Source organism: Eptatretus burgeri, chromosome 5 (assembly GCF_056783735.1).
Source record: "Eptatretus burgeri isolate ZD-2024b chromosome 5, Ebu_testis_v1, whole genome shotgun sequence".
NCBI classification, from domain to species: Eukaryota; Metazoa; Chordata; class Myxini; order Myxiniformes; family Myxinidae; genus Eptatretus; species Eptatretus burgeri.
Window position 1 is genome coordinate 106,258,272 of NC_140965.1, and position 7,844 is coordinate 106,266,115.

At 52.9% G+C, this 7,844-nt stretch overlaps 1 pseudogene; it reads right to left on the reverse strand.

The window, feature by feature from the left end:
* Window positions 1-6,675: 6,675 nt before the first annotated feature.
* Window positions 6,676-7,578, reverse strand: LOC147027113 (uncharacterized; annotated as a pseudogene).
* Window positions 7,579-7,844: the final 266 nt, after the last annotated feature.

Genomic DNA, 7,844 nt, shown 5'->3' on the forward strand with positions numbered 1-7,844 from the left:
CTGGCACAAATGAATGCGGCAATGACAAATGAAATGAAAAACGAAATGAAAGGCATGAACAAACAAATGATCGAAAAGATGGAGGCGAATATGAAAAACGAAATGAAAGGCATGAACGAACAAATGAACGAAAAGATGGATACAAATGAAGTGAAAACGACGATGGATACAAATACAAATGAAGTGAAAACGACGATGGATGCGAATACACAGCAAATGAAGGAAGAAATGAAAAAGCTGCGGGGTGAGACGCAGAACATGGGCCGAAGCCTGCAGGCGGGCATGAAGGCCGTGACCAGGAGCTGGGAATGGCGACTTCACGTGTGGGAGCAAACGAGCTGGGTGGGGGTGCAACGGCTGACAGGCCCGCGGTGGAGGCGGGTGAAAAAATAATTCGTGGAACGTGTTGGGCGAGGGTCGTGACGATGACCGAAAGGGAAAAATTAAATGGGGAGACCAAAACGTGTGAGACGAGACACGAGGTGACGACAACAGAAATAATAGTTGAGACAAGGGAGGTAAAGGGTGAAGAGTTGGCAGAGACACGGGAGATGGGAACGATAGAGGGAAGACTACACGATGAAGACGGGGTAAGTGACGCGCACGCACACACGGAGGTAGTGGAGGACAATGGGGGTTGAGCTCGCGGAGCGTGGTGGGACCGGGTGCGAGCACCTGGATGGCCGCCTCCAGGAACGAGGGGCGGGAGTATGCCCTTGAGGCGCGAGTCACGACCAGGGTGAGTCTCGGTCGTGCTTTGCGAGGTTGAGGGGACGAGTGCTGTGGACGGGTGCACGGAGAGCTTGGGGGTGTAGAGGCCCCGGAGACCCTTGTGGGGACTCGAATCCCCAGTGTGGTTGTCCCTGTGTGTGTCGTGCAAGGCGTGAGTGCGTCCCCGTGTGTGGAAGCGACCCCGTGTGTGAGTGGTGTGGTGGCGATGGTGCCAGAGTGCGTGCTTCCCAGCACGCCGGGTGTGGATGGGGCACCGTGTGTGAGAGAGGCCGTGTGTGTGGATGAAACGGCCAGTATGAATGAGGCACCACGTGTGAGTGGTGTGGTGGCGATGTTGCCGGAGTACGTGCTTCCCAGCACACCGTGTGTGGATGAGGCACGAAGTGTGGATGAGGAACCGCGGTTGAGTGCCCCCGCGTGTGTGGATGAGGCACGGAGTATGAGTGAGGTACCGCGGGTGAGTGCCCCCGCGTGTATGAGTGAGGCACGGTGTGTGGATGAGGCACAGCGGTTGAGTGCCCTCGCGTGTGTGGGTGAGGCACCGCGGGTGAGTGCCCCCGCGCAAGTGCTTGGAGCCACGTGTGCGAATGAGGTACGCGTGAGTGAACGGCCGTGTGCAAGGTCGCTGTGTGCCAGGGAGACCGTGTGTGTGAGAGAGCGGTATGAGAGGGAGATGTCGGTTGGCATGCGGGAGCACGCAGCCGCGTCTCCCCGTGTGAATGTGATGGTGTGGACTGTGTGCGTCGTGACACGCAGGTATGCGTGTGTGGAATGGCGACGGAGACTGCGACAGAGGAGAGAAAGCCGAGTAGCGGCTGTAGTTGTTTCGAGGACCGTGCCGGGTTCACCCAGCAGTGAGCACGCGGTTCGTGCTGTGCAACGCACGAGACCGCCACGTGCTCGCTTGCGAGAGTGAAGTCCCGGTCCGGAAACGCACGCGGTGGATTTGCCGATCCCGCGGACGGACAAAGTTTAGGCAGGTAAATGGATTTGGACCGGACGGGTTCTCCACGCGATCGTGTGTGTTCAGCTCCAACGGGCAAAGCACATGTGTTCGCGTGGGAAACCCCTCGAGACGTGGGGCTTGTGTTTTTTTTTTTGCGCACGGTGACGTCATGGCTGCACGTGTGGTTGGAATCCGGCAGGAGGGGTATCTCTGCCGGATGGTCCCGTCCAAGGAGGGACGAGGAACACGTGCAGCTGCATGACGTCACGGACAGGTGCAAAGTGCGCGAGCTCTGAGTTGCCGCGCAGGTGCTGCGCATGGGAAAAAAAAAAAAGGAGCAAGCCTCACTTTCGGGTGTACAGGATTCCTGGGCAAGGGGTGAAAGACCCCCTTGCCTGGGCACAGGATGGAAACTAGTTAGGGGGAAGGGTTAGCTTAGTTAGACCGACTTCATGGGGCAGGGGTAAGTCCTCATGGAGTCCGTGGAATGGATTAGGTAGAGGGATTGTAGCCAGATTTAGGTTGGGAAATAAAAGTTATTTGGGACATTTGAGAACATGGACAGACTTGTGAATGTGTAGTGGGGACGTAGCTTAGCTACGTAGTGTTAAAAGGAACGTGCTATAGTTTAAGGGATGACGTGGGAGCACGAGTTAGTTAGGGGAGGTAGTTAGAAGGATGGCAGAGTTCAGCGGTGAGTGTGTTGAAGAGTTGTGGGTTGTGAGGTGAGTACGTGTACATGTTGAGTGAGTGAGGCCAGCGGGTCTGTGTGTATGGAGCGAATGGGGAATGCATGGTGCGATGAGTGATTGGGGGGAGGAGTGACTCCCGCCCAAGGGACCCCGGGGTCAGAGTAAAGTGAGTTAGCTGGGTTAATCAAATTGAAAAATGGAGGTCGTTTTGCTGTTGGTGGGAAAGTAGGCTCGAGACCCATTTGGAGGGGTGCAGGAGCCCTGTTGACGGGCTTGGGAGCGTGGCTGCGAAAGGTGAGTATAGCTGAGTGGGTACCCCGGGCACCAGGCTAGTCGGCCGTGGTAGGCCATGGGCCCATGGGGGGCCGGGATAGAGTAGTGGGCACGGGTGCGCCTGCTTGGTGCGGGGGCCCGGGGCGCCATTAGCCGCGTGGGCAGTGTTGTGGGCACGGGTGACCCTCGGAAAGGGACCCGGGAGGCCGGCCTGCCACGTGTGCGTTTCAGGGGAGGTGCCATGGGGGCACTCCCGGTGTTAGGGAGCTGGTAGGCTCGGAGGCAGTGTAGTGCCCGGGGGTGCCATAGCGGGAGATTCGGCAGAGGGTCGTGCCTGCCGGAGGGAGCCACGTGTCCCAGCCAGGAGACCGTGTGAGGGCACGGAGAGAAAATTGGGGGGCGAGGCCCGAAATTGTGAGGACACCAACACAGGCGACGGGAATCTGGGTTGTTAGAACCAATAGTTTAAGCGAGAGGCGCTTGTTGAAAGCCCCCGGGTAGTTTAACAGTTAAATGGTTAGGGTAGATTAGGAGATGTACCCCTCCGCACCATCCATCCCCTCGCTCTCGTTGTGGGCCGCTGGACCCACTTTGGGTTAAGATCGCCGAACTCTGGGGAGGCCATTCTGAGGCTTGAGTTGGGCCTCGACACAGGACGTTAGCTCTCCCTTGTTCCCCTCCGGGAAGGGAACGTAGGGGTTGGGAGTAGGCTAGGTGACAGAATAGGTTAGCCGAACAAGGACGATAAAGGGGGTTAGGGGACGATTTATAGTGGGGGAGTAAAAATAAAAACAACAAAAATAAGTTGGGGCTAAATTGGTTTTTCACAAATTAAGGGAGTGGGTATGTACAGTGACAGGCAAAGGCGATAGGTTGGGAGGGAGACAGGTAGGTAGGTCCGAGCCCGCCCTCCAAGTGGCCAGCACCACCACACTCCCTCCACCAACCTCCACTGAACGGCAAAGGCTGGCCAACTTCATCGGCTGGCCGTGTTTTGCTGCAAGGCAGAGGCCGGCTAACTTCATCGGCAGCTGTTGTTGTGCTGCAAGGCCTGTACCAGCCAGTTCATCTGCTGGCTGTTTTCTTCGAGGCCTGTGCCGGCCAGTTCATCTGCCGGCTGTGTTTGCCTGCAACGGTCTTCTTCTGCGGGCTGTGTTTGCCTGCAGCGTCCTTCTTCTGCGGGCTGTGTTTGCCTGATCACCTTTGCCATGCCATGCCCACTGCCCCTGTTCACCAGCCCCGTTCAATTTTTGCTTTGCCCCCCCTGTTCATTGCCATGTGCGCCAGGATCGTAAAAGCAACAGTTTGCAAGCTGCGAGAACTGCCCTGTTGGCAGCTACAACACGGGCCTGCAGTGGCAGCCCATGCACCGTTGTGGTTCACTGCATTCAGTTCAAACCGTTCATGCATCCATTCGTTGTGTTCATTGCGTGTGCCACTTGAGCTGGCACGGAGACTGCGTTGTGCGGCCCATGCACCGTTGTGGTTCACTGCGTTCAGTTCAAAAGGGAAGGCCTTGGACTGCGTGTGAGCAGCCAGCCACGTTCCCTGTCACCTGCATTGTTTGAGCCAGAGACTGCATGCGGGCAGCCTGGCTCCCTGCTAACTGCTTTTCTTTGCAGAGTTCAATGATCCTGGGCCATGGTTTAGTGTAAAATTTGTAAGTTAAGGTTAAGATGTACTGTAAATATGAGTGCGCCCCCGGCATGTATGTCTTAGCGCCGGCAATTTTATTTAAGTCGTCCGTGTGAGTGAGTTTGTTTAGGTAGTTACGCAGCCCTCAGGTTATTTATTTTGGGGACACGAATACCATGAATGTCGCACTCAGGGATCCGTAGGTAAAATGTACTAGGGGAAAACTACACATGATGGCACACGAATTTGACGACTCGGGACGAGTCTGTAAAAGGGAAGGGGGTAGTGTTGTGGTTACCAGATTCGCAAACCACCATTCAGGTCCCTTAGGTGAGGTATCTCGGTAAGTGCATGTGTAGTTAGGCCCAAACCCGTTGTCTAGTGGGAATACATGTCATTTATACGTGCTGCGACTCTTCAGGATAGCCGTTTTTCTTTTACTATCTTTATTTTGGACCAACCGCCATGATCACAACCACAACATCAACCACCGACCACAACCACCGCTTCACCACAACCGCCACGACCTTTACCGTCACAACTCGCCACCATCGCATCACCGTCATCTCGCGCCACTCATGGGCACCGATGCTGGACTCGTGTAGGGCGCACGTTGAACAGCGTGTACAAAATCACGGATTTTCTGCTTCAAAAACGGATCAAAAACGACACACGCCCACTTTTTGCCGTCCAATCGGTGAGCGAGGGGCGATTTGGCCCCGCCTCCAGAACGATCGATATATGCAAATTTGTGGATCAAAAAGCCTTCACGCCCACTTTTTCTCGGGCCAATGGGGAGCGAGGTGAAAGGTCAAAGGGAGGGGGTCAAAGGCGAAGTTACGGGGGGATAAAAGGACGGTGTTCGTCAGTCAGAGTCGGAACGGGAGAGTCAGCAGAACGAGAACGAGGAGTCGGAAGAGAGTCGGAGTCAGCAAAAAGGGTCGGAGAGTCAAGAAGAGGAGAGTCGGAAGCAGAGGGTCAAGACTTCGCGGGCGGTGGAGCTGCTCGTCGTGTGCGTTGGAGTCGGAACGGAGGGGACGGAGCTGTGGAAAGGCGGCGACACCAGACGAGGGGGTGCTCGCGTCGTGCAGGAAGCTGCACCCGAGGGAGGCCGACAGCGCGACCTGGCCGAGGTGGAGACGCTCGTCGCATATAATAAAGATCCTCTATACCCCGAGCATCAGCAACCCCCTCCTGTTTCCCCCCGCGCTGAGATAGTGCGACCAAGGGGGCCCCGTTCCCACCCCCCTGCCAGGCACTGTCCACGAGGCCCGCGGGTTGCGGGGCCATCGCCGCTCCGCGTCTCATCACCAGACGGGTAGGCCCGACCCGGTCTCGGCCTCAGGCCTACCCCATTCTTGGGGGATTTCTTTTCCTTGGTTTTGGGTATGTGTTGTCGGCGCCGTCTGTGAAGTAGAATTGTATAAGTGTTGCCGTGTGCTCGGTAGTCGGTATTAGCTCTGCACTGTGTTTTCACTTTTATGTTTGCTTTTTGTGTAAATGGAATTGTGTTTTCTTTTTTGTGTGCATTTGGTGGAATTGTAATTGTGTGCTTTCCGTTTCGTCGCGAATAAATGTGCTTTATTGTTGAACTGTTTCCCCGCTTCGTCTTTTTCCCCATTGAACCCCCATCTTGCTTCACGTAAAGGGTTGGTAGTGGGCTGAGTACGCCTGATAATTAATCGAACCGGCCGAGGTCGACGATAACACCGCTCGGTTATTCTGATAGTACGGAACGGGTCGCTATGGCCCGTGTCCGAAGTCGACCTGCGGCGAGGTGCGATCGCCCGGTCTACCCTCCGCGTGGGTACTTAGGTAGTTCGAATTTGGCGAGCAACCCTATCCCACGCGGGGGCTGATTGGCTCGATCGCGGTGAGACCGAAAGGTCCACCCGTGACTGGTTCCCGGCGTTAGTCCGAGAGGGTCACGACTGGATTGTCCGTCCGGTGGGCGACGTGCCGCGATTCGAGTTACGTGGCCGTCGCACGCCGGCGGGCGCGAAGACCGCAACAATATCAACAAAAACATTAGTTACTTCAAAAATATTGGACTTGCAGTCATACTTGTTACATCAACATAATCCAAGTTTATTTACCCTTTGAAAAATATATATATCTAATGATGTAATTGTCACTGAAATGATATAGTTATAACTGAAATCATATGTCGCTCCACTAATGCTGACCGATAGAAATCCCGAAGCAGATATGCAATATGAAGAATTGACTTAAGATTCTGACACAATTGTGAAAGTGACTTTTATAGACATCATGTTGATATAAGCTATTTCACATATGACGATAATGAATTCATAACCTGCACTGTAACTTATGTACATACATCTATTGCATGAAGTAATACATGTAATACATTTAAAAGTTCAGTCACGCTCTTCATCAGTGCTGATTTGGACAATCTTCTGCACTACACGAGCAGAATTCAGTGCAGCTCAGTCCTGCAGAGATACAATGACATGTTGTGCTCTTCCTACAGTCATCGTCGGTGCAGCGTAGGTTTTGAAGAACTTTGGGGATGTAAATATCCTCCGAGGCAGTTTGATCAACAGCCACAGACGTGAGGAAATGTCTCACCTCGTCATAGGACACACAGTGTCCTAATTCATGAAGCATCTCAATGAGATGCTTGCTTCCCAATTCATGATGAACCTGCAAGGCTAAACCAAGCGTTATTGTGGAGTACACTCGACGGCTCTGTGATATTATATTGTGAGAGATGGTGATCGTCCTCAGGTTGTTCTTCATAACACCTTCATCACTGCAGCTGGTTACATTCGTGTGTGATTTCTCACTGGTGCACCACTGAATAAAGTCGTAGAGTGTATTAGGAACAAATTCTGCACAGTGCTGAATATCTGTTTCCTCGACAGGTGCATACATATTTCCAACATGCTCGATATCAGCCATGTGCTTCCTCAGGATACCGGCTGCAACATGCAAAGTATGCATTTCACTATCTGTGGCTGATGGTACGTCAGACGGGATGTCTTCATATTCTGGTTCATCAGTCATGCTCTGCAGAATCGTGGCTTTTCTCAGGGCATCACATAAGGTCACAGAAGAAGATCATATGATGTCAGTGTGGCCATCAAATGTTACACAGACTATTTGGTCACCATAATATTAAGTTAATCGCTCCTTCAACTTCCAAGTTTTATACTGTTCTGCATTCGTGGTACCCAGTGAAACCAAATATCCAACGTATTCATCTTTCAGATGAACGAGTGTTGTCACTGTCTTAGTTTTGGAGAACAGTTTGTTCCAGATAACATTTCAGTTCATCAAAAGCTTCATCATGTAATGTACCCATTGTTTCCTCTCCTGATTTACGAATTGCAGCAGTAATGTTCCTTTCTGAAATATAGTGTGAATAGCATAACCTGTGGTACTTGGCATCATAGGCGAACAAATATGGAAAGGCAAGCATGCGCATGTGTATTTTATTGTCTTGTCTTTTGTCAGCTGCTGCCAGAACTTTTTCTCTGGACTGTCCAGTTCTTGTAGATACCGGTGTAAGCTTGTTTCTGGAAGTGTTGTATTTTCCACAA